The 27,843-nt window shown below is 42.7% G+C and overlaps 2 long non-coding RNA genes across 2 annotated transcripts; one reads left to right on the top strand and one right to left on the bottom strand.

The window, feature by feature from the left end:
- The first annotated feature begins 1,557 nt into the window (after window positions 1-1,557).
- Window positions 1,558-17,051, top strand: LOC117064512. Its single transcript, XR_004429503.1, has 2 exons — window positions 1,558-1,930; window positions 16,929-17,051. It is a non-coding gene; the product is annotated as an uncharacterized LOC117064512 (long non-coding RNA).
- On the bottom strand, window positions 15,071-26,474 carry LOC117064513. The gene is made up of 3 exons (XR_004429504.1): window positions 26,421-26,474; window positions 16,364-16,447; window positions 15,071-15,202 (listed from the first exon to the last, which is right to left on the bottom strand). It is a non-coding gene; the product is annotated as an uncharacterized LOC117064513 (long non-coding RNA).
- Between the last annotated feature and the right edge of the window lie 1,369 nt (window positions 26,475-27,843).

Genomic DNA, 27,843 nt, shown 5'->3' with positions numbered 1-27,843 from the left:
GTCCAAAGCAGTAGTTTCAGCCCTGGCTGTCCACAAGGATCATTTTGGGATTTTAAAACTACAGTGGGCCAGGTGCGGTAACTCATGCCTGTAATCCCAGCACTTTGGGAGGCCGAGACAGGTGGATTGCTTGAGGTCAGGAGTTCAAGACCAGCCTGACCAACATGGTGAAACCCCATCTCTACTAAAAATACAAAAATTAGCCAGGTGTGATGGTGGACGCCTGTAGTCCCAGCTACTAGGGAGGCTGAGGCACAAGAATTGCCTCAACCCGGGAAGCAGAGGTTGCAGTGAGCCAGGATCTCACTGCTGTACAGCCTGGGTGACAAAGCAAGCCTCTCTCGAAAGAAAGAAAGAAACAAAGAGAGAAAGAGAGAAAGAGAGAGAGAGAGAGAGAGAGAGAAAGAAAGAAGAGAAAGAAAGAAGGAAAGAAAGAAGGAAAGAAGGAAGGAAGGAAGGAAGAAGGAAGAAAGAGAGAGGGAGAATGAGAGGGAGAGTGAGAGGGAAAGAAGAAAGAAAGAGAAGAAAGAAGGAAAGAAAGAAAGAAAGAGAAAGAAAGAAAGAGAAAGAGAAAGAAAGAGAGAGAAAGAGAAAGAAAGAAAGAGAAAGAAAGAAGAAAGAAAGAAGAGAAAGAGAAAGAGAAGAAGAAAGAGAAGGAAGGAAGGAAGGAAAGAGAAAGAAAGGAAGAAAGAAAGAAAGAAAGAAAAAAGAAAAGAAGGAAAGAAGGAAGGAAGGAAGAAAGAAAGAGAGAGGGAGAATGAGAGGAGAGTGAGAGGGAAAGGAAGAAAGAAAGAGAGAAGAAAGAAAGAAAGAGAAGAAGAGAGAGAGAGAAAGAAGAGAAGAGAAAGAGAAAGAAAGAAGAGAAAGAGAGAGAGAGAAAGAAAGAGAAAGAAAGAAGAAGAAAGAGAAAGAGAAAGAGAAAGAGAAAGAGAAGGAAGGAAAGAAGGAAAGAGAAAGAAAGGAAGAAAGAAAGAAAGAAAGAAAGAAAAAAGAAAAGAAGGAAAATGAAAGGAAAGGAAAGGAAGAAAGAAAGAACTACAGTGCCTGGTACAGTACCTGGGTCCCACTCCCAGAATTTCTGATGTCATAGGTCTGGGGTACAAGTCACCATGATGTTTCGAACACACAGCCAGTTTTGAGAACTCCAGGTGTAGACAAAGAGGTTCACAAACTTTCATGTGCATCCAAAGCCTGGCGAGCTTGTTACAATGCAGATTCGCATCCAGCAGGCCTGAGAGATGTGGCTGAAGAACCTGAATTTATAACAAGCACTAAGGTGATGCTGGTGCTATCTGGTCTGAGGACCATCCTTTGAAAAGCAAGGGTGTAGCAACATGCTTTTCAACTCAGGCCACTCCTGAGATCAATGAAACATAAATGTCTGGGGGGGGACTCAGGCAGAAAGAATTTGTAAAGACACCCAGGGGATTTCAAGAGGAACCCAGTTTGAGAATCATTGGTACAGATTCTAGAAGACTGCAAGTAAACACTAGGGACCCAGCTGGACCATGCCTGAATGCTCTCCTAGGGATGGCTTCTGGCTTCCATCCTGCTTTGTTCTGCCTGGCTAGCAAGAACCTTCCAGGGTCCAGAGTGCAGGCCGTGAGTGTCCACTGAATGTTTCTCAAGAACCCACCTTATGCTTGGGCTGGCTGCCAGGATGATCAGAACATGGGGTTCACAGTGGCAGAAAACAGGTTTTAAAGAGACACTTGAAATGGTGTTGGCGAGGGCTGGAGCAGAAGCCTGCACAGGATCTGGGAAGGAACAAAGGAGGGCGTGGCCATTCCTACTTTGTGAGGTGAGCATCCAGGTAGAACAGCACAGAGAGACGGATGCCTGACCCAAGGCTTGAAAGATGAGGAACAGATCACCAGGTGGAGAAGATGGCGAGGGAAGGAGTTGGAACCACAGGAGAGTCTGAACCAAGGTACTAAGATGCAAAAGAGCCTGCAGCATTCAGTGTGGCAGGCGTGGGGGGCTGGAGGCAGTAAATAGTTTTTGAGCTTCACAGTGTTTGGTTAAAAGTACCAGCTGTCACCCCTTTGGGCTGAGATCCAATTTTCCATTGACTGGCTCTATGACTTTAGGCAAGTAATTTCTCATCTCAGTGTGCTCACCAGTAAAATAAACCTAAGAATGGCATATCCTCATAGGCTGGTTGAGAAGATTACATGAGTTCATACACTCATACACAAAGCACTTACACATGGAGCTGGCATGCAGAGGTGCTTAATAAATGTTTCTGAGACAGTGGTGGAGGTGTCCAGACAGGACCCCAGCTGGGCAGCGTGGCTGGAGAGAGGATTGTGGAGGGCGTGGGGATGTGGCAGGGCTAAGCACACTATGTGTGGGGTGTGTGTGCCCAGACCTCATCTGGGACACTATCAGCTGCAGGTCCAGTGACGGGAGGGAAGATACTGCAGCATTCATGCCACCTCATAGACTAGAGGTGACACAGGCCTGTTCACACTCTGTTTTCCCACCACTTCTAGGAACATTTTTCCCTCCAGGTCACACCCAGGTCTAGACAGAGAGTTGCCTTCTATTATTGACAAGTTTTGACATTCCCCTAGAAAAACTAGCCTTTTCTTTCATGGTACCACCAATGCCAGATTATTTACATAAAATGGCAAAAACAGATCATCCAGCAACGCCTTGGGGAACAGGGTGGACAGAGAACAACAGGCAGTGTTCGACGCCTGGCGGGCACCCGGAGATGACTGTGCTGTGTCTAGGCAGGGATACTTTCTGCCTCCGTCTGGGATCTTGCGAACCCTTCCCACTGTTTGCTAACTTCCTGCCCCTTCCTCCTCCCATCCTCCACCCTCAAGTAGGCCCCAGTGTCTGTTGTTCCCCTCCTTGTGTCCATGAGTTCTCATTATTTAGCTCCCACTTATAAATGAGAACATGCAGTATTTGATTTTCTGTTCCTGCATTAGTTTGCTAAGGATAATGGCCTCCAGCTCCAACCATATTCTCACAATAGATTCCCATGATCTCATTCTTTTTTATGGCTGTATGGTATTCCATGGTGTATATGTACCACATTTTATTTCTCCAATCTGCCACTGATGGGCAGTTAGGTCGATTCCATGTCTTTGCTATTGTGAATAGTACTGCATTGAACATATGCATGCATGTGTCTTTGTGGTAGGGTGATTTATATTCCTTTGGGTATATACCCAGTAATGGGATTGCTGGGTCAGATGGTAGTTCTGTTTTTAGCTCTTTGAGGACTCACACACTGCTTTCCACAATTTGAACTAATTTACAATCCCACCAACAGTATACAAGCGTCCCCTTTTCTCTGCAACCTCACCAGCATCTGTTATTTTTTTGACTTTTTAATAATAGCCATTCTGACTGGTGTGAGATGGTGTCTCATTGTGGTTTTGATTTGCATTTCTCTAATGATCAGTGATGCTGAGCTTTTTCTCATAAGCTTGTTGGCCGCATGTATGTCTTCTTTTGAAAAATGTCTGTTCATGTCCTTTACCCACTTTTTAATGGGGTTGTTTGTTTCTTGTAAATTTGTTTAAGTTCTTTATAGATGCTGGATATTAGACCTTTGCCAGAGGCATAGTTTGCAGATATTTTCTCCCATTCTGTAGGTCATTTACTCTGCTGATAGTTTCTTTTGCTGTGCAGAAGCTCTAAGTTTAATTAGATCCCATTTGTTATTTTTGGCTTTTGTTGCAATTGCTTTTGGCATTTTGTCATGGCTTCCCTTCACCTTCCATCATGATTGTAAGCTTCCTGAGCACCTCAGCAGAAACGGATGCCAGCACTAGCTTCATGTACAGCCTGCGGAACTGCAAGCCAAACAAACCTCTTTTCTTTATCAATTACCCAATCTCAAGTATGACTTTACAGCAATGCAAAATAGACTAACACAATATAAATGCAAAAATACTCAAGAAAATGCTAACAAACTGACTCCAGCAACACACAAAAAGATTATACACCATGACCAAGTGGAATTTATCACAAGAACGCAACATTGGTTTAACATCTGATAATCAATCATTGTAAACACAATATTAATAGAATAAAGAACAAACTCCATATGATTACTTCAATAGATGCAGAAAAAGAATTGATGAACTACAACACCCTTTCATGATAAAAGTATTCAACAAAGTAGGAATAGAAGAGAACTTTCTCAGTCCAATAAAGAGCATCTTTTTAAAAATCTAAAATTAACATAATACTTAATAGGGAAAGACTGAATGCTTTCCCCCCTACCATTAAAAACAAGAAAAGTACTCACTTTTACCACTCTATTCGATGTTGTACTGAACACAAATTTGCCTGGGCAAGAGAAATAGATAATATCCAGTTGAAAGGAAGAAGTAGAACCATCTCTGCTCAGAGATAACTTGATCTTGTATATAGAAAATCCTAAGGAACACAAAAAAACTATAAAAACTAATTAAAGTGTTCAGCAAGTTTCAAGACACAAGATCAATATACAAAAAGCAGCTATATTTCTATACACCAGCAATGAACAACATGAAACTGCAATTAAGAAAACTGTTTTAGTCACAATAACATCAAAAAGAATAAAATACTTAGGGATAAATTTAACAAAAGAAGTGCAAGACTTGAATACTGAAATTTAAGTTATAAATAAATAGAAAGACATCCCCTGTTTATGGATTGGAAGGCTTAATATTGTTAAGATGGCAATACTTCCCAAATTGTTCTACAGATTCAATGTAATCTCTATAAAAATTCACCTGGTTTTAGGCCGGGCGCGGTGGCTCAAGCCTGTAATCCCAGCACTTTGGGAGGCCGAGGCGGGCGGATCACAAGGTCAGGAGATCGAGACCATGGTGAAACCCCGTCTCTACCAAAAATACAAAAAATTAGCCGGGCGCGGTGGCGGGCGCCTGTAGTCCCAGCTACTCAGGAGGCTGAGGCAGGAGAATGGCGTGAACCCGGGAGGCGGAGCTTGCAGTGAGCCGAGATCGCGCCACTGCACTCCAGCCTGGGCGACAGAGCGAGACTCTGCCTAAAAAAAAAAAAAAAAAAAAAAAAAAAAAATTCACCTGGTTTCTTTGCAGAAATTGGCAAGCTGATCCTAAAATTTATATACAGCTGCATGGGACCCAGAATAGCAAAAAAAAAAAAAAAATCTTTAAAAAGAAGAACAAAATTGAGAGGATTCACACTTCCCAATTACAACACTTACTACTAAGCAACAGTAATAAAGAAAGTGTGGTGCAGTCATAAAGACAGACAAACATATCAATAGAATTAATTGAAAGTCCAGAAATAAGCCTGGATGCCTATCATCAACTGATTTTTGGCAAGGGTGTCAAGACACTTGAATATGGACAGAATAGTTTTTTTTTTTTTTTAAATAAATGGTGCTGGGACAACAGAATATCTACATGCCAAAAAAAAAAGGTTTGACCTCTACTTCACACCATATATAAAAGTTAACTCAGAAACAGTGACATGTACCTGTAGTCCCTGGTACTCAGGAGGCTGAGAGGCAGGAGGATCCCTGATCTCAAGCTCAGGAGTTCAAGACCAGCCTGGGCAACATAGCAAGACACCATCTCAAAAAGACAAAAATAACATTTAAATAACCATCTCAAATAACCAAAAGAACATTTAAAATGTTCAATGGCATATCACTGGGAAAAGAAAATCAAAACCATTTCATATCCATCAGGATAACCACAATTTAAAAAAAAACAGAAAATAACAAGTGTTAGCAAGGATATAAAGACATTTTAACCCTCATACTTTCCTTGTGGTATTACAAAATGGCACAGCTGATTTGGAAAACAATTTGGTGGTTTCCAAAAAATGTTAAACATGGAGCTAACATGATCCAGCAATTTCACTCCTAGGTATACACACACACAAAAAAATTAAAACATGTGTCCACACAAAAACTTGTCTGCAAATATTCATAGCAGTCATATTCAAAATAGACAAAATATGGAAACAATTTAAATGTCAATCAGCTGATGAATGGATAAACAAAATGTAATATGCCACTATGATGGAATATTATTTGTCTATAAAAGGAATGAAATGGCCGGGCATGGTGGCTCACACCTGTAATCCCAGCACTTTGGGAGTCTGTGGCGGGCGGATCAAGAGTTCAGGAGTTCGAGACCAGCCTGACTAACATGCTGAAACCCTGTCTCTACTAAAAATACAAAAAAAAAAAGATTAGTCAGTGTGATGGCAGGCGCCTGTAATCCCAGCTACTCAGGAGGCTGAGGTAGGTGAATCGCTTGAATCTGGGAGGCGGAGGTTGCAGTGACCAGAGATCAAGCCACTGCGCTCCAGCCTGGGTGACAGAGGGAGACTCCATCTCAAAAAAAAAAAAAAAAAAAAAAAAAGACATGAATGAAATACTGACACATGCTACCACATGAATAAACCTTGAAAACATTATGCTCAGTCAAACAAGCTAGACACAAAAGGCAACGTATTGTAGGATCATTTATATGAAGTTCCATACTAGGCAAATCCATACACAAGGAAGTAGATTATGGGTTGCCCAGGGCTGGATGGGTGGAAGGGCAGAGAATGAAGAATGACTGCTAATGGGTGGAAGATTTCTCTTTGGGGTGACGAAACTGTTCTGTAATTAGATCGTGGCGATGGTTGCAGGTTGCACAATTCCAAGTATAGTAAAAATCACCAAACTGCACACATATAGAAGGTGGATTATGGCCGGGCACAGTGGCTCAAGCCTGTAATCCCAGCACTTTGGGAGGCCGAGGCGGGCGGATCACGAGGTCAGGAGATCGAGACCATCCTGGCTAACACGTGAAACCCTGTCTCTACTAAAAAATACAAAAAACTAGCCGGGCGAGGTGGCCGGTGCCTGTAGTCCCAGCTACTCGGGAGGCTGAGGCAGGAGAATGGCGTAAACCCGGGAGGCGGAGCTTGCAGTGAGCTGAGATCCCGCCACTGCACTCCAGCCCGGGCCACAGAGCGAGACTCCGTCTCAAAAAAAAAAAAAAAGAAGGTGGATTATATGATATATAAATGATCAAGTAGAGAACAATTAATACACAGTAATTTTTAAGCAGAGTAGCACCCTCACAAATCATAGATAGAAAATGATCTGCAAAGGAGTTTGACATCACTTCTGTCCCTGGCTCATGTATTTAACTTTCACAATTAAAAAAAATACTGAAGTCATTCAAGATAAATTATCTTTATAATCTACTCTATCAGATTTCTTTCAAACTGAAAAAACAATACATGCTTGTATTGCCACTTATTTCCCAAGAAAAAAAAAATCCTGAGTATCAAAGAAAAACCCAACAACACTCGCCTTTCCTGTGACTCTCACTCCTGCTATTATCCCTTCCTGAAAACAAGAAATGTTAACTTAGTGTTCACATTTTTCTACATTCATATGAATGCACACGCTGAAAATATTCACACCAATAAAAGGCTTTTCTGATTTTACAAAAATACAATCATTTATATACATTTCTCTGCAATGTACTTTGCTGGTGGCCTTTCCTATTGGTCATTGCATATAAATCTAACTCCTCCTTATTAGTGGCTACATAATATTCCAGAAATATGGACATGCCACAGTTGATTCAATCACTCCCTGTTGATGGCATTCAAGTTGTTTTACTTTGCTTCATCACATTCAATGTGTATCTTTATACATATCCTTATAAGCTAATTCTTTTATTTTTGTAGGATAAAATCCTTCAATATAAGTTTTAAGGACACAGAAAATCATTACTTGGCTTGGCAATAAAAAAGTCCATTATGTTGCATTAAGCACCCTGCTGGGTGGAATCAGGGGAAAATGTATTTATTTCTCAGCACTGAATCATCACCCAGTGTATAGATTAGCTTTTGTTTGCAAATACATAAACAAAATACAAATTACATGTGTTCACCAAACAAAGCTTTGAATTCTAGCTGCACCAGGGAGCAAAGGATGTATGGTGAGAAACACATTTCCTGGTATGGGAAATGAGCAGCAGGGCAAGGAAGCAGCTTGAGGAAGCACTGCTGGACCAGGCTTCACCTTTGCCTGCAAAATCCCCCTGAAAATAAACACTGCACAGGGGTCCTGAGTGCAGGGTTACAGTTAGGTTTGGGATTAGGCTTAGGTGAGAACCACAAGCCCTTTCAGACCACGCTTGTCCTTATTTAGCTCTCTAGTTTGCTTCTCTTGGTTGACTGGAGCAGTTTTTTCTAGAAGGTAGTGTGGATGGTGTGATTCCGGTGCCCATACAAGTCTAAGAATAACTTTCTATTGCCATCACACACAAAAGACAACTTTGCTTATTTTAAACTTTACTTGTCTCCCTCCAAATTCTGTAGATACTGAAGTTTTTTAAGCCTTCTAGCATATAGTGATTGTGAAGACAACCCAACTTTTGTTTATTTGCTGGTGTCATTAGAAGATATTTAAAAATACTCCCATTCCAGCAGGTGTAGCTAAAAAGAGAAAAGAAGAAAAAGAAGATATTTTCAAACCTCCATAATTGTGTGCTCTGCTCCTGCATTTTTCCCAGGAGTATGTGTAAAGGGGTGTCCGTGTGTGTCTGTATGTAGAATATAAATACAGTAAATTAAAAAATAAACTCTCTGACTGGGTGTGGTGGCTCACACCTGTAATCCTAGCACTTTGGGAGGCCAAGGCAGGCGGATCATCCGAGGTCAAGAGTTTGAGACCAGCCTGGCCAACATGGCGAAACCCTGTCTCTACCAAAAATACAAAAATTAGCCAGGTGCAGTGGCACACCCCTGTAATTCCAGCTACCTGGGAGGCTGAGGCATGAGAATTGCTTGAATCTGGGAGGCAGAAGTTGCAGTGAGCCTAGATCATGCCACTGCACTCCAGCCTGGGTGACAGAGCAAGACTGTCTCCAAAAACAAAAAACAAAAAAACTGTCATTAAAATGGCCAACAGCTAAACCGTCTGGTCTAATGCACTCACAGCTTATCTAAAGTAATAAAATAAGGAAGGAAAGTCATACGAAATATGCCCACAGCAACATGATTATATCAGTAATTGTGAGTCTTGAAGACCCAAACAGAAAGGCCACAGAAAATTAGCCTGATGTGATAATTTAGAGATCTGATTTTACTATTCTCTTGCTTTATGTTATTCAATGCCACCAGAAGTAGCTATCCTACCCTGTTGTTCCAGAATGTTTAAATTATTCTTTGCCATCAGCTACTCAGTTTTTCAGAGCACCACCTTCTGGCACACATAGAGGGAACATAACAGTTGTTTTACACTGTTGGGATACTAACCTGCAATATGAAAGCGAATTTTCCCCCTTTTCCGCATTCTGGCCAGTTCCCTGCTCCTCAAAAATCTACCTTTCTCTTAGGGTATCTTGCCAACTGAAGCAAAAGTGGAAGTTATAAGTGGAATATAGGGGAACTCAGAACCTAGAAAAGGTAACCCAACAGGTTTAAAAAAGAAACAAGGGCCAATCCTGGAATTTGTAAGAAGTGATAAAAGACATTATGGCATTGAAACTAGGATGAATGAGCGGACGCAACTATATTCTGTCATTTTATTGCTCTGCTAAAGTTTCAGTTCCAGAGAGACACTCCTGTTAGTCTCAGGTTGCATTCCCATTTCTTGGAAGGAAAGAACAAAATATCTTGACTTATGGTTCCATTGTAATGACTCAAGTAAAGAGGAGTCAGTTTCCTAAAATTGCATCAGAGTGCTTTTAGGAAAAAAAAAACTGCTCAATCATTCCTGCAATTGACACATAGATTGTCTTTTCTAAATAGATTTACAGGACTTTTTAAAAATCTGTATAATTCAAAATTTTTCTCTGGATATATGTAGATGTGGATCTCTTCTGTTTTCATCTGAAATGCAATGAGCCCCTGCAGCCTGCAAACTTAGGTTTTATTTCATCTTTTATGATTGCTTCTATTCCATGTGTTGTGTTATCTTCCCAAGAAACACAAAGTAATCATATGTTAGAGCTTTCATTTTCTCTCTTTCCTTCTGCTTGTGCATTTTCTTCTGCATGCTAGAAAAGCTTCTCAAATTTGTTCAGTACATAACTGATTCTGATTTACAATTAGGTACTGATCATGTTATGGTGCTCTTGGTTTACTTGAAAGACTTCCGTATCTCAGCATGCTGTCTTCTTTCAGCCTATTGTCTCTTCACGGTGTTATGTTCCTGTTTCACAGCACAATGCCTCATTGAAATCTATTATTGCAGATTCTAAACAATCTCCTGTAATTTTCTTCTGGTTCCTATAGGCTCTCCAGAGATAGAATCTTTCTATGAGGTTCCAGAGTACTGTCCTTTATCCATTGTTCTGCAGTATTTTTAACTGGGCTCATGTTTTGCTGATGTTTACTCATTCTCAAATGAAGCAAGATCTATCCACACTGGTTGAAAGCTAACAGGTAGGTGGTAGTTGCCCTTGACTCCATTCTCTACCTGCTTCAATATGAATCAAAGAATCCACTCAGGTCTTTAAGGGATAGACCAATGTATGCAGTTCACAGTTGATTTCCCAGATAGTCATCTTGAGAAACAACCTACCGGTGAAGTAGCATCTTTCCCTACCTCCATGGTCCAGTTCTTCATGATAAGCTTCACTGTGACTTAAAATCACACTGCTCGGCAGTATCACCTGGTACCTGGACCTTGAGTTTTTAGAAAGCCCCACTCTGGCGTTTTTTTGGATTATGTCTTTCTCTACCACAAGAGGAACCTGCAAGACCAAGGGCATGTGCCCACCCAGAGCCCTTCTAGACCACATCCTAGAAGCTCAAGAGCCTGGAATTCTATGCCCAAACAACCCCAAGCCTGCTTGCAGGACCTGTAGAGGCCTTGTCCATAGGTACATCCTCCCAGGGTTAAACCGCACCACTGGTATTTCCACTCCCAGGCCCAAAGAATGGCCAGGGCAGCTATTTGCAGAGGCTCTGGACATTCCAGTTGGGGCATCCACACACGTACTCAAAGCTGCTTGCAATGAAGGAGACAGTGATGGAAAGGGAAGGGGCCAGGTGGGGGCCGATGAGCTTGGGCCCAGCGTTCTCCTAGCCACCACATTTCATCATGAAACTCTAAGGAATTTGAAAATTCAGAATTTGAACCTGGCCTTCCAGACTATTTTGAAAGCATATTTGTAAAAGTAAAGTGATAGGACTTATTTTATCTAACCTTGAACGCTCTGTCCCAGGTCCTGTAAATATTAGGGGTGGCCTAAGGAGCGACTTCTAAGACTCATACTGCCTCCTCCCACTCATAAAGAAGCAGCTACTTAGTTCCAGAGGCTCTTCATAAGTGTGTGTGTAGGTAAGTAAAACATAATCAAGAAGGGTCCAAGCTCGCAGTCCCTGGATGGATTGCCATCACACTCATGTGTGAGCAGGGCTCCCAAAGCTTTAAAACTGGCTGTGCTGTTCTCTTTGCTTTACCTACACTCTATCAGGCATCTCCTAAAATTAAACTGTTGCATCCACATTGAAAATCTCCTCAGGCAGGTGTCATCCACACCACCTCCCTCTCACCCCCTCGATGATCTCCAACAGTATTCTGCAGAATTTTTAGCAACCACGATGTAAACCACCTTCGTGTTCCAACCAGAACTCCTGGGATCTGTGTGTGTGGTGTGTGTGCACTCCTTCAGCTTCTGTGTGTCTTTACTTCTAACAGCCCATACCTGTGACTCTTTTAGAGGACTGCCATCAAGCTATAAGGCCACTTTTCCCCAACAGACAGAAAACAAGGAACACTTGGGAATTTACATCTCCTTGTTTGGCCCTTAGACAATAATCAACTTGTTTTTTTTTTTTTTTTTTTTTGAGGCGGAGTCTCGCTCTGTCGCCCGGACTGGAGTGCAGTGGCCGGATCTCAGCTCACTGCAAGCTCCGCCTCCCGGGTTTACGCCATTCTCCTGCCCCAGCCTCCCCAGTAGCTGGGACTACAGGCGCCCGCCACCTCGCCCGGCTAGTTTTTGTATTTTTAGTAGAGACGGGGTTTCACCGTGTTAGCCAGGATGGTCTCGATCTCCTGACCTCGTGATCCGCCCGTCTCGGCCTCCCAAAGTACTGGGATTACAGGCTTGAGCCACCGCGCCCGGCCTCCGACAATAATCAACTTGTATTGGAATATGAAACCCAGCTCCCTGGCCTGAGTCTGGTCAAACTCTCAGGGTAACTTCCCCACCAGAATTTCTCAAATACATCAAGCCAAAGTTACCTCCCCCGAGGCTTTACCTGAAATCACACGCTTCCGCTTCCCTGTCCTGCTTCCCCTGCTCCTCATCAGTTTCTCATGGGAACTTCAGTATCCGTACCCGGGAAAGCCAGCCTAAGACACGTGGTCTTCCTTCTCCCAACCTCAGGACTTAATTTAATGTTAGGCAGATTCCAATGAGGCTTGGGTCCTTGGAACCGTCCAAGGCATGCAGAGTTTGCAACAATATTTGCTGCAGCAGCCCCTCTGCCATGTTTAATCTGTAATCTCTCAGACCAACTCCTAGCCCTATCTGAAATTAGCAATAGGTCAATAGGCATCTGGTGTTGATGCTGATCCTACGGCCATTGTTAGGGGATCTTAATGACTTTTTCTCTTTTTCTTGGGAAACATGGGGAATTAGAACATTGTGATTTTTATTTATTGTTCTTGAGTGCCCATCTTTCAGAAAATAAATTATACTAAACTCAACAAGAAATGAGATCATTTTATGTTTGCCAAATTCCAGTGAGAAATCTCAGTCCAGAAATTATGCTTTCTTACTGATTTAATGAATGTATTTTTAAAATAAAGAGGAAAAGAATTTCCCATTAAATCCACCTCAAATGAGGTAAAAGTTACACTTAGGTGCCCCAAATGCCACTAGGGCCAATAATTTCTTCCCAGGGAAGTGAGAGAAGAGGACAGAGCCCCTCCCATTCTGAGGGAATCACTTGGTTGTATCCACCCCATAAAACATATAAGCAGAGTTCATAAGTATGCCAACGTCCAGAAAAAAATTATCTCACCATAAGAGCCAAAAAACAGTACAATAGCATCTAGGTGTGATTTGCCATTGTCCAGTGCAGAGAACAAGAAGTATATTAGAAAATCCAGCGGCATGTGGCAGCCAGCTCAAGCTGGCTTTGGAGCCTATTACACATCTTTTCCCAGCTCCAAGTTTAGTGAGGTCAGGCTCATTGTTTGAAATCAGCCGTGCTGGGAGTATTTACACAATAGAAATTGGCAAATGTTACAAATCAGAGATTTTTTTTTCCTTTGAGGGCCTAATTACCAACATATCTTATTATAAGGAATTTTTTAAAGAACCCACTCCAGAGAAGCACATCAGTCTTGATATTGACAATATTCTAAAACGACAGCTCATACAATTTTCTAATTCGTGTGTGACTCTTACTCATTTTCTGTTCATTATTGTCAATTGCATAAGCACAGCACTTTATACATTTTGCATGACTGACTTTGTTCATGGAACAGTCTCTTATTGAAAAATTTATTTCATATTTACATGTAGAATTTGTCATTTTATCATCATTTTGAATTTGTAAAATTATCTTGATTTTCATTTTCATCATAATCATCAGCCTTTTCTCACTAGCAAATGTAATATTTTGCTTTTGTACTTTCAGACATGATTGTATTAAAAATTATGTATTAAAAATTTTACAAAACATCACTACACTCAGCAAACAGAGTCTATAGGCTAATATATTTCAGAACAGTGAAAGCTAAAATGCCTGCTCAAAACTGCTTCCATTTTCTGTTGGTGACTGGAAATATTGACATGGTTTTGTTTGTGTCTATTAAAAAATTGTCATATAGCAGGGTAGTAGTTAATTCATTCTATAATTTGGATTTAATGAGGAAATCTAATGTATTTATTTTGTCTATAATTAATCTGATCTTCCTACTTCAATTTCTCACCACGGTTTAGCAGAGGAAAATTAATTAAACGTTCAGTACAATTTAAAGTTTATTTCAAACCAATCATTTATGTTGTTTTGTACATTTATATCTTTATCCCTTGGTTCATACACTGTTATCTCTTAACTCCCTGTCATGAGAGGGAAAGATATTAGCAGCCCCACCCTTCTTCTCCTCCTGGAACATTCTACTTCCTAGCTTCTGCCAACTGTCTTGTTGTTAAAAGGATAAGTACATCCAAAATGCATGATTTTTGATTGTGCATTTATACTTAATGGAAGACCAGGTGACCGTCCAGAGTTTTTCCTGCTGTTCTATCCCTGTCAGGTCTTTCCCACCACCAAGATGGCTGACTGGATGCTCCGTGTGTGTCTGTGGAGTTTGACTAGCAGACTTCACTACAGGGGAGACAGTTGGGACACTAGGCCTGGGCCCCCAAGTGACATATTGGCACTAAGATTGTAAATGTTTCCATTATTATAGTAATAAAACCAATGATGACAGATAAGGCATCACGAGGTAGACTAACAGTACTTGAAACTCCTCTTTCCAATTTCTCATAAGATATCCAACAAAATGGAAAGGACTATATATTGGTAATAATAGTGTAACTACGATAAGAAAAGACCATTCCCCAAAGTCTAGGCTGCACCATCAGTAGGGATGGCCTGAGAAGCGAAGTGCTGGACTTTTGCAGACTGACACAGTCCCTCATGGAAAATAGAAAGAGGTCTGCCCCCACAAGGAGCATAGGAAGATTCCAGACCATGAAATAAGTGGACATTACACTACTGCACACAAACTGTCTGTTGAACTGCCAAGTGCAAGGTCCTTCCACCCCTCCTTCGGCCATTTACACTGTCACACCTGTTGATGAGCAGTAGCCACTGTCAAGATATAGGGAAGGTAGCATTTAGACCCAAGCTAAGTCAAGTTAGGTGACTGGCACCACTACACTACGTCACTAGAACACATCACATGACCCACATGAACTCGGATGGTCCTGAAACGTCTTCCTGTGTGCAAAGAGTCAGGGAAGAAGGTGGCAAATAACAACAGAGATTCAGTTGCCACAGATATGATACTTATTCTTCTGAAATGTTTAATGAAGTTATTTCTTAATCAGTTCAGGCTGCATAACAAATTACCATAGACTGGTTGGTTTATAAACAACAGAAATTTATTTCTCATAGTGCTGGAGGCTTGAAGTCTGAGATCAGGGTGCCAGTATGGCCAGATTCTGGTAAGGGCCCTCTTCCAAGTTGCAGATGGCTGACCTCTTGCTGTATCCTCACACAGTGCAAAGAAAAAGAGAGATCACTGACCTCTTCTTATAAGGACACTAATCCAATTAATGGGGTCTCTGTAAACTAATTACCTCCCAAAGTCCCCTCCTCCTAATACATTGGGATTAGGGTTTCAACATATGAATTTGAAAGTGACACAAACATTCAGTACATTGCAATGATCATGCATAACATGCAAAAGAAATCAAAATACTAGAATTAGAGAAAGCAAAGAGATTCCTAATAACAAAAATCACCAAACAACTCAATAGTAAACAAACAAATAACCAAATTTAAAGATGGGCAAAGGACCTGAGAAGACATTTCTCAAAAAAAAAAGAAGACATACAAATGGCCAATAGGTATATTTTACAATGCTCAACTTCACTCACTAATCATCAGAGAAAGGCAAATCAAACCCACAATGAGATACCATCTCACATCTGTTAGAATGTTTATTATCAAATATATGAAATATAACAAGTGTTGGTAAGAATGTGGTGAAATGGGAACCATTGTACATTGTTGGTGAGAATGTAAAATTAGTATAACCGTCATAGAAAACAGTATTGAGCTTCCTCAAAAATTAAAAATAGAACTACCACATGATCCCACAATCCCACTACTGGGTGTACATCCAAAGGAAGTGAAATCAGTATGCCTCAGAGACATCTGCATCCATATTTGTTGCAGCACTATTTACAATAGCCAAGATCACCTGGACTCGGGAAGGGGAACATCACACACCGGGGCCTATCATGGGGAGGGGGGACGGGGGAGGGATTGCATTGGGAGTTATACCTGATGTAAATGACGAGTTGATGATGGGTGCTGACGAGTTGATGGGTGCAGCACACCAACATGGCACAAGTATACATATGTAACAAACCTGCACGTTATGCACATGTATCCTAGAACTTAAAGTATAATAATAATAAAAAAAATGAAAAAAAAAAAATAGCCAAGATAGGGAATCAACCTCAGTGTTCACGAATGGATGAATGGGTGAAGAAAATGTGGTATATCTACACACAATAGAATACAATTCCGCTTTTGAAAGAAGAAAATATTGTCATTTGTAACAACATGGATCAACCTGGAAGACATTATGCTAAGTGGAATAAGCCAGGCCCAGAAAGACTACTGCGTGAGAGGTTCCACTTACATGTGGAATCTCAAAAAGCAGAACTCATGGAGGTAGAGAGTAGAATGGTGGTTGCCAGGGGCTGAAGGGCAGGGAAGCCGGGGTCTGTTTGGGGACACACAAAGTTTCAGTTAGATAAGAGAAATAAGCTCAAGAGATCTATTGCACATCATGTTGACTATAGTTAATAACAATATATTGTATATTTGAAATTTGCTAAGAGAGTAGAGTTTAAGTTTTCAGCACAAAAAAATGCTAAGTATGTGAGGTACTGCATACGTTAATCTGCTTGATTCAGCTATACCATAATGTTTACATATATCAAGACATCGTGTTATACACAATAAATATGAATAATAAAAAAAATTTTATTAGTCAATTTAGAAAATAAAAAAGAAATCACAGCTGAAACACCTGTATGGCTTGGGTAGATCCTGTCCCTCACTGCGGTGTCCTCTTTCTACTGCAGAGGGCAGTGGATGACCGGTCTCTTCGGTGTCTGGCGTCAGCATTTTAGAGCAGGACTATTCCAAACCAGCCACTGTGTCAAGGCCAGCATTCAAAGTGATAACTCTTTCTTCCACAGCAGGTTCATCGTGAGGTTAAAGACTCCATGATCCCAGAGACTTGGACTGTTTCCCCGCTCTTCCCGTATGAATCAGACATTAAAGTAAGAGCTGTTAAAATAAAAATGATTAAGCCCTGCCAAGTCTGTGATTCTGGAAGTGGTGAATATGACGTCTTTTAGGGGTGGGGGTTCTGGGAATACGTCTACAAGTCAGTTCTCTTCTTGTCTGTGGCACAGCCTCCTTCACACCCGAGAGGGGTACCTTTATTCCTTTCCACACACACAAGATTTTAACCGCAGTTGCTTTCCGCAGAATAACACCCTCCCGTCCTTCATGCCTCTCATGCTAAAGAGATTCATCACTGTCATTGTCTCATTTTCCAGCTGAGAACTGGTGGCTCTGCATCCAGAGCAGGCACATGGCTCCAGAACAGCTCTGGACACTGCTGTGGATCCAAGCAGCAAGGACGCTCTTGCTGTTGTTATTAGTTGATACTTTGCAGAAATGGCATCAGACTCTTCCTATGGATCTTGACTTTCATGTTGTTCAGTCAGTAGTGGGTTGCAGACACTTTTCACGCATCTTTACGAACCTGTGGATCTGCCTCATCCTCTGTACCTGTTGTACCCATTCCTTACATGCTCACATTAAAGTGTTCTCCTGCCAATGAATATTTGGGTTGTTTCTATTCTGGGTTATTTTTTATTTTTAATTTTTGTAGGTCCATAGTAGGTGTATATATTTATGGGGTACACAAGATATTTTGATACAGGCATGCAATGCGTAATAATCACATCACGGTAAATAAGGTATCCATCTCCTCAAACATTTGCCCATTGTGTTACAAACAACCCAATTACACATTTTTAGTTATTTTAATGTCGAATTAAATTATTTTTGATATAGTCACTCTGTTGTGCTAGCAAATACTAGGTCTCATTCATTCTTTCTATTTTTTGTTCCTGTTAACCCTCCTCACTTCCTCCACCTCCCCCTACTACTCTTCCCAGTCTCTGGTAACCATCCTGCTCCCTAGCTCCATGAGTTCAATTGTTTTAATTTTTACACCCACAATAAATAAGAATATGCAAAACTTGTCTTTCTGTGCCTGGCTTGTGGTTGTTTCCTTTTTTTTTTTTTTTTTTTTTAACAGAGTCTCACTCTGTCACGCAGGCTGGAGTGCAGTGGCATGATCTCAGCTCACATCAACCTCCGCCTCCTAGGTTCAAGCAATTCTCCTGCCTCAGCCACCTGAGTAGCTGGGATTACAGGTGAGCATCACCATGCCTGGCTAATTTTTGTATTTTTAGTAGAGACAGGGTTTCACCATGTTGGCCAGTCTGGTCTCAAACTCTTGGCCTCAAGTGATCTGCCTACCTCAGCCTCCCAAAGGGCTGGGATTACAGGCGTGAGCCACCACGCCCAGCCAGTTGTTTCTAGTTTTTATTATCATAAATAATGATGCAGTGAATAGGTGCACACATCTGTAAATATTTTGTCACTGTACATTCTAAGAAGTAAAATTGCTGGACATAAGATATAGACCTTTAAAATTGCAATATGATTTTAAGCCTCTCTCCACCTGACCTTGGGCATGATGAGTAGAAGGAAAAAGGTCCACAGAGCCCATCAGCCACAGATCTAGGATGCCTCCACCTGCATAGGAGCAGAGTCTGTTCCCTTAAGAGTTTCTGAAGTGGGCTCCACAACAGCTTTTTGAAAACCCTCAATGGACAAAAGACTACTCAGGCTGCTTTGGTAGAATTGGACATAGCCAGGGAGCTCTTCAGAAAAGGAGCTGCTAGTCACAGGCAGCAACAAACCCACACCCACACGGGGATCCATTGTGGGGCTGCAATAACTGCTCCTTCTCTGAGTGATACAGGACGTTCTGAGGAAGTAGATGTGACGCCATCCAGATCCTACAGAAGACATAGGAACAAAAATTTTCTGTCGTTCACTCAAGAAGTGGCTGGCAGATGGGCAGTATGTAACGACACAAGCTCAGTGAGTACAAGCTGGGACATGATGGGAGTCTACGGGCCTCGTCTACACAGCTTGATGCAGCTCTTCCAATTAATGGCCAGCGTCTGGCTGAACTATTATAGGTGATAAAACATGCCACCATAAAACTAATTAAACTGCCAAGATGAGGCATAAGAATGAAGCTGCACGCACAATGAAATGATGTTTAGTCCTGATGTTGGTCCTTAAAGAGATCCTGTTTAGCCATAGCCTGAGTCCCTGACTCCATTGCACACTTGAGCCAGGATGGAAAGGGCTCCACTCACCAATCCTTATTTCTCCCATATGCATGCCCTCTGCAGCTACCACTGTGTTCCACCCACAGGAGAATGACAGTGGGCAAGTGCAAACTGACTGGAACTGACAAACTGTGGAATGACATCTCGTTCACACAAAGGTGCACAATTTGCTGGGCAAAAGGCACAGCTTCATATGAGCACAACAGTCGTCTTCACCAGAGATCAATGAGCTGGTGAGTGTGGTAATTGAACCGTGACCAAGAGCCCATAGTTAAGGGAAAGGGCATCCCTGGCCATTGCCTGTATGATGAAGACTACAGGTGTGGGCTCAGGGATGTCCCCACAGTCACCAGCATGAAGGACAGCAAACACAAATGACTCTCAGCTCCTCTATATCTACTGGGCATACCTGCATATTGCTGAATTATCGCTAGTAAGGTTAGAAAAGATTCATCCTGCACAGATTGACCACATGTAAACCTAGAAGCTGAACGCTAGCGCCATGAAGACTTTCCATTCTTTCCTGTTTAATTGTATCACCTGAAAGATTGCCAAAAGTTCCAAAATAGTTCTAAAGAACAATTGGTTTGAATTTCTCAGGTGAAACCCTAGAGCTTGCATTCCACCCTTTTCACAATAGTCAGCTTATTATTAAACGAGTGAGACAGCATCTTCAGCAGCCTGGTTATGCTGTGCAGAGTTTCTTATACATGTAGAACCTCAGTATATTTACATACGTCTGGAGCTCACCTCTAGCCTGAATCATCAGCGTGCTTCCTGGTTACCATAAGAAAAAAAATCTAGAGGAAGCCGCTTTTTTATTAGAGACAGGGTCTTGCTATGTTGCACAAGCTGGCCTCGTACTCCCCGCCTCAAGCAATCCTCCCACTTCTGCCTCCGCCTCCAAAGTGAGGAAGATTACTGTAACAACCAAAAACATAACATTTATTTGGTTGAGTAAAATAACCTCTCTATGAACTTGCTCAGGACAAGGAAGCTGCATAAGCTGTTGAAATTTAGGGAGATATAACTCTTGACACAATTCTTCCTCTCTAAAAATAAGAATGGCAGCTTGAGGCTACAGTTTTGTTCCAAATGTATGAGGCTAAGCTGCCTTTCAGATGAATTGACTAGCTCTCTCTTCAGAATGGAGTCAGTGACTTAGAATGAGACCATTGGTCTTACACTTCATTGGTTATTTTCAGCATGACCCTGGCTGTGGATAGAGGCAGAATGCCTCGAGGATGGGCCTGTGTTGGAACAGAGATCATGACTTTATCCTGATGGTGACTGGCCAGCTATTTGGCTGCCAGATCTGGGACATGCCTAGAGCCTTATGAATGGGCTACCTCAGGTGCCATCATCAGCTGTCCTGGTTTGATACTGACCTATACATTATCCATAGGAGTGACAATACAAATGGATTTGGGGACTAATTCAAAGAAAAGAATGTACAAAAATGGGTCATAAGATGAAGTTTTTTAAAACCTAATCTTTGTTTAACAAAATAAAAGATGTAGAATATTTGTAAAGTAACTCATTTTGCTTGCTCAGAAGTGGTCCTTTAATGTCTTCTTTGGAATAATGGTTAGTTATTTAAGTTACAATAAATAGTGCACCAGCAATTTCTAATTTTTAAGAAGTGTAATAAGGGCTTGGTGAACTAAGGCCTGCAGGCCAAATCCAGCCCCCTGCCTGATTTTGTATGGGCCCTGAACAAGAAGAGTTTTTACATTTTTTTAACATTTGGGCAAAAAATCAAAAGAAGAATGATATATCGTACATATGAAAATGATGGCCGGGCGCGGTGGCTCAAGCCTGTAATCCCAGCACTTTGGGAGGCCGAGACGGGCGGATCACGAGGTCAGGAGATCGAGACCATCCTGGCTAACACGGTGAAACCCCGTCTCTACTAAAAAATACAAAAAACTAGCCGGGCGAGGTAGCGGGCGCCTGTAGTCCCAGCTATTTGGGAGGCTGAGGCAGGAGAATGGCGTAAACCCCGGAGGCGGAGCTTGCAGTGAGCTGAGATCTGGCCACTGCACTCCAGCCCGGGTGACAGAGCGAGACTCCGTCTCAAAAAAAAAAAAAAAAAAAAAAAAAAGAAAATGATATGAAATTCAGTTTCTAGTATCCGTAAATAAGAATGTATTGGAATACCACTTTGCTCATTAGCTGACATATTACCTGGGACTGCTTTCGTGTTTCAACGGCAGAAGTGAGCAGCTGCAACCAAAACTGCATAGACCACCGAGGCCGAAATGTTTGAAATCTGGTCTTTCACAGAAAAACTTTGCTGAGTTCCATTGCAAAACACTAATTCTAACTTTATTCTAAAAAGTCTAACATTGTATGGGCTCCTTAAGTAAAATGGACAAACCAAAGGGTTCCAATTATTTTCCTTTTTTATATGCTTAAAATAAGCAAGTGGATCTATTTCATGGCTTTGGTCAAATACTACCTAAAATATTTCTGGGTGAGAGTTAATAAGAGATGTCATTCAGAATCTGACACTGGACAGTTTTACCAGTTGTTGATCCCAAGATGCTCAGGAGAAAATGGATTTACCAAAATGATTCCAAATCAAAATAAAATTTTAAGTTGATAAAAAGTTAAATATATACTGAGAAAAATCTTAACATATACTGATAAATTGCCCTCCAAAATATAGTACAATCCTAAATTGTACTATATTACAATGCCACCAGTAACATATATATATCCTTGTATCTATCCATTTCCCCATATCCTTGCCAACAACTGATCTAGTGAAAAATGATGCCTTTAAATTTATAGTTTCCTGCTTATATGTGACAATAAGCATGTTTTCATGTTTATTGGTAAATTTTCATTTCATATTCTGTGAATTGCCTGTGTATATCCTTTGCCAATTTTTTTACTGAGTTGCTTTTCTTATTAATATTTAATTTTGTAAGATTTACTATTGTTTAGTGCAGTCAGTTTTCAGAAAGCAAACACAATCTGATACCACAATCCTAATTAAACTCTTGTCCAAGTCAGTGCTGGGGTTAGCATATTGCCCCTAGTGTGTATTGTACACCTAGAAGAAGCACAGAAAATTGCCAGATGATACATTAGTTATCTTGTCTAGCAAAAGCCATATACCTCTTCTTTCCTCCTCTAAATAAGCAGTTCAAACAAAGAAGGAAATTGATCATTAAAAATAGCTGCTGATTTTATCAGCAGGACTCAACAATAGTCAAAATCAGTTTTGGGCTCTGACAGCAACAGCAAGTATTAAACATCCTCGTGTGTGCAGTAATGATGGTGATTTTTTTAGAAGATAGCAAAGGAATGTCCAGATCCTCCTGCAGAGGAAAGCGGCTAAGCAAGACCAAATCAGTTCGCCTGGGGGAAAGATTGGAGATGGAAGGAAGCTGAAGCCTTTGGAGTGTGTCATGATCAGTCAAGGTGAGGTGGATCAGCTGACAAGTTCAAAGGGCAGGGCCAGGACCAAAGACAGGAGGAAGCCTATCATTTAGGGTATGGATAGATCTGGAAAGATAGAGAGGTGGCGAGCGAAGCAAGGCAAGCCCTGGGAGTTTGCTGTTCCAGAGAGGGAGGTCCCGATCTGTGATAACAGCCTTGGGACACATGTACGTGGGTGCCCAGGCTGAGGGGTTTAAAGCACAGGTTCTCCACTCTCACTGTGAAACCTCTGGATGCCAGGGACCCTCCCAGAGAAATGGATTCATTTGGTCCAGGGTGAAGTCCAGGCATCAGTATTTTCTAAAACCTCCCGAGTTAGCCTTCCTTGAGAACCACAGCCCTTAAGAGTCAAATCAGAAAGAGTAGATGGAAGAGGTGTGGCTGCAGCCCTGTGCAGGTGTGTAACTGCTGTGCTCGGAATGACTACCCCCAGCTGTAGTGGAAAGCTATTCTGGGCTGCCCAAAGTCAGATTTGAGAGGGCAATAAATCCCAAAGTACTACGCCATACCATGCCACAGGGAAGAGGCTTATGCTGGAGGAACTATGTGCCATAAATTAATCTAGGAAACATGGCAGAAGTGGCTGGTCTGAGCAGAACATAATGTGTTTTGTGTGAGACTCCTGTGGGTGTGTGGATCAACTACATGTCAGAATGTTCCAGTTAGAAATATAGAGGAATCACACAGGATAGAATGCTAAGGATATGCATTAGGAACTCACTAAAAAGAGCTGCTACCTAAGGAATCGTGACCCCCAAAAATTCCTGTGTTGAGGCCCTAACCCCCAGTGGGATTGTATTTGGAGACGGGGCCTTTAGGAGATAATTAGGTTTAGATAAGCCCATGAGGGTGGAGTCCTCATATGAGATTAGTGCCCTTATAAGAAGGGATACCAGAGAGCTTGCTGGCTCTCCCCAACCCCCAAAGCCCCCACCATGTGAGGACACAGTCAGCAGGTGGCCTACAAGCCAGGAAGAGGGCCATGACCAGAAATTGACTGTGCTGACACCTCAATCTTAGACTTCAGCCTCCAGAACTGTGAGAAAATAAGTATCTGTTGTTTAAACCACCCAGTTTATGATATTTGGTTATGTCAGCCTAAACTGACTAATACAAGAGCCATGGGAAAGGACCAGATTACACAAGGAGAGGCAGAGAGGGAGGTGAGACCACGCACCTATAACTGAACCTCAGGACCCTATACTTACGGCAGGGCAGAGCAAAGAGATCCAGAGACGATGCAAACAAACGACCAGAGAAACAGAAATAAAACTAGGAACGTGCCAAGACAGAAGAGATTTGAAGAAGGCAGGGGTGCTCTGCAGAGTAATTGGAGAGAAGAGCACAGTGCAGTGAAGGGAGAGAAGCCCTTCACATCCTCCGCAATGAGGCAGCCTTAGAGAGACAATTTCACATGACGGAGAGAGGCAGGCAACACATTGCAGAGAAGGAGTTCTTTTTCTTCTGCCCCTGGTAGGGCTTTCAGCCTGGACTGGTTAGTCCAGCTATGGGCCATAAGGCTTTGGGCTGGAAAGAACATTCAGAACTCTTCCTCCAAAATGATAGGATCACTTGAGGCCAGGAGTTCATGAACAGCCTAGGCAACATAGCAATACCCAGTCTCTACAAAATATTTAAAAATTAGCCAAGTGTGGTGGTGCATGCCTGTAATCCTGTTTACTCAGGGGGCTGAGACAGGAGGATCACTTGAGCCCAGGAGTTCGAGGCTGCAGTTGAGCTATGATCACATTGTCCTATAGCCTGTGCCAACCTGGGCAATGGAATGAGATCTTGAGGAAGAAGAAGGAGGAGGAGGAGGAGGAGGGGAAGAAAAAGAAGAAGGAGGAGGAGGAGGGGGAGCGGGAAGGGAGGGGGAGGGGGAGGGGGAGGGGGAGGGGGAGGGGGAGGGGTAGAGGTGGGGGAGGGGGAGGGGAGGAGGAGGGGGGAGGGGGATGGGGAAGAAAAGGAAGAACTCCTCCTAAACCAGCTGGTCCACCAGGAATGGTTGCTGCCTGTGTCTGGAGCCCACAGAAAAAGCAAACAGTGCTTACCTCATCCCCAAGACACACAGTCAGATTACTTTGTAGGCCTTTTCCTCATGTCCCCAGTTCCTAGCTGTAACTTCATTGAATCTAGGGCCCAGCCCCTTGCCCCCCCGGGCCACAGGAACTGGGGGCTTGGACTCTCTCAGTTACCCACTGCCAGCTCCCTTTCTTGGGGCTGGTCCCTGCTTCCTTACATTAGCTTAGGCAAATCTCTAATTTGTACCTTGGACACTCAGCTACAACCAAGAACTGCAGCCATCTCCTGGAAGCCCTGACTTCTGGCTACCTCAGGCGTGGCTGACGGCAAGACCAAGCGTGTCAGTACTCCTCCGCCTTGCATTAGGAACTTGCTGCTGCCAGTCATTGGTCCATACTGGTCCCCTTCCCCATCCCACCACTGCCCTATGCCAGCTTAGTCTGTTCCCTGCCCTCTGCCCCTCTGCCTTGAGAGCCCCAAGCATGCCAAGAGGTTGGGGCCACAGCACTAATAACACATCCTCATACTTTGCTCAGAAGCACCGTCCCCATTGGCCCTGCTGAGTGCTTCAATGCCTCTGCCAATATGGGAGTCCATCACTTTTTAAAAATAATGTGACTGGACATCTCAACCCATTTGTCTCAATTACAAGTCAACAGAGAAAATTCAAACACTTAACAGGGTAAACATGAGAGCTGTCTCCAGGCCACAATAGTCTTCTTGCTGGAATTCAGTCATGACAAACCTTCTCTCACCTCCCTCCCTCCATATCCTCCCCATAGAGCCTGCCTGTAGCTCCTCAGACCCAGATGATCCCACCAAGGAATAGACAATAGGCTTGAAGCAAGTTTCCGGGACCAAGCCAAACCCATGCTGCCTGTGACCCAATCTATAATGGATGATTGGGGATCTTGGAAAATGCTGTGTGTCATACATCACCCAAGGAATAATTTCTTGTTGTCAACTTTTTAAAAGTGATTTCCAAGAGGACTTGGAGAAAAAAAAAAAAAAAGTCCCCAAGACAACATCACACTCCTTGAGCATTGTAGAAGCTTTTGATGTGCTCAGATGAAAGAAATGGTCCCGTGTAATTAATGTAAGCCTGTGGACAATCCCCTAAAGTCTGATAGATGTTGGACCACGCCTGGCGGATGCAGAGGAGGAAGCAGGAGGTATTCCAGCCCTGTTGACAGCTTCAGGAAAAGTTAGATGAGCCCTAAGTCTGTTATCACCATTTCCCCATAAGTGAGGCACAAATGAAACCCAAACCAGAGCCTCTGCTGAGAACCCAGATATACAGAAAAGTTATGATCATCTTTGGCCCTGGCAAAGCTACTAAACTGCCTCAGTTTCTCCACTGGAACTGAAGACGGATGCAGCTTGGACCAAACTCAATACATGTCTATACTGATACTATTCCCTATAGGTATACGCCCTTGCTCACTCCCCAGCCCCCTCTCTCCTGCCCTTAGTCACTCCATAGATAGGACTGGAGAGCCCATCAACCCAAATATCTGTATCTCTAAGAAATGGTGGTAGCCTCCTTCCCCAAGAGCTGCATGTTGCTAAGTACCCCCAATGGTCAGATTCTATCTGCCTCTTCAGATCCTGGGTATGGATCTTTTATTGCTATATCCATTTTCTTGGCCTGTCCCATAATCTTCAGGCAGGCAAAAGATATAATATTATACGGAAATATAGATAACATGGCCCAAGTGGTCTACCTTACAAAATCATGCTAAGTTAGTTATAAACACAAATATCTCCTCTTACCATCTTAACAAGTCCAGCATCAGGACCAAAGCCATGCCAATTGCTTTTCCGAGTTACTTGGGCCAGAGGCTATTAGTGGGAAGAATGATTCAAGTGAGGGCGGAGAACACGCCGCCTACTCAGGTAAACAGCTGCCAAGCGTCAGAACAGTCCAGGCACAGGCCGTGGGAACACTGAGTCCCAACCCTGATTTTGTCCCAAGGTCACTCTGGACTTTGTTTTCTGTCTGCCTCACCTTCTTCCTTTGTGGATGAGAACACTGGCTGCCTGCCAGAAAGGGCCAGGCTGAGGAGTCCCTAATGAGAGACCTGGCAGCACTTTATGGGTGCCCTGTGTAGAACAGCACGTCCTCGTTAGCCCACATCCGCCGCCTCTCCTCAGAGACATCAGCAGCTCCCCCAGGCAGCTCAGAGGATGCAGACACCCACAGGCCTGTCAGCGCTGTGGCCCCCCAGGGGGTCTGAAGGCCGTTCGGTTGTATCGTCACTGATCATAACCAAATAATGCTGTGCTTCTATTTCTGACAATCAGTAATTGACTTAGGATGCTTAATAAGAGCCAGACATCATCACCTCATTGACAGCCCACCAAACACAGTGGTGTTCATTTCATTAATACTGCTGAGGTTTTATATGGAGTTTGTTTTTGATGCAGGGGACAATGGAGAGGCTCATGGCCAATGGAAGTGGTCGGTGAAGACTACTGCCCACCCAAATGGTGGGGAAACTTCAGCTTTAGGCCAGTCTTTTATTTTATTTTATTTCTTTTTTTTTTTTTTTTGAAACAGTCTCGCTCTGTCACCAGGCTGGAGTGTAGGGGCACAATGTTGGCTCACTGCAACCTCCAACTCCCAGGTTCAAGCGATTCTCCTGCCTCAGCCTCCCGAGTAGCTGGGACTACAGGCACACACCGCCACGCCTGGCTAATTTTTGTATTTTTACTAGAGACAGGTTTTCACCATGTTGGCCAGGATTATCTCCGTGTCTTGACCTGGTGATCCGCCCGCCTTGGCCTCCCAAAGTGCTGGGATTACAGGTGTGAGCCACCATGCCTGGCCTAGGCCTATGTTTTAACTTGCATCTCTCCATTTGTCATGTAGTTTTGAGTCACTTAAAATAAGTTGGTCCTCTCTTAGGTGAAATTGTACCATCCTTGGATCACAAAAAAATATTCCTGAGGGTAACCTACCGAACGTGTATCCGGCATTCAGTAATGAACCACATTCTAATTACAAGGGCCTCAGCTTTGGCAGTTCACAATATCTTTCCCTCTTTCCTTCTCTATTCCTTCTCCTTCAGAAGCAGCAGCAGCAGCCAGTCAGTGCTGGGAACCATAACTGCATGAGTTCTTACGTCACCATGATTATTGGAAAGAATAGCGTGGTTGCATTCAACTCTATCTGTGGTCGTATGATCAGAGACCC

The sequence above is a fragment of the Trachypithecus francoisi genome, unplaced genomic scaffold, assembly GCF_009764315.1.
Source record: "Trachypithecus francoisi isolate TF-2019V2 unplaced genomic scaffold, Tfra_2.0 Lachesis_group2, whole genome shotgun sequence".
Lineage (NCBI taxonomy): Eukaryota > Metazoa > Chordata > Mammalia > Primates > Cercopithecidae > Trachypithecus > Trachypithecus francoisi.
The sequence above is the reverse complement of the archived record's forward strand: the minus strand, read 5'-3'. Positions and strand labels throughout refer to the sequence as shown.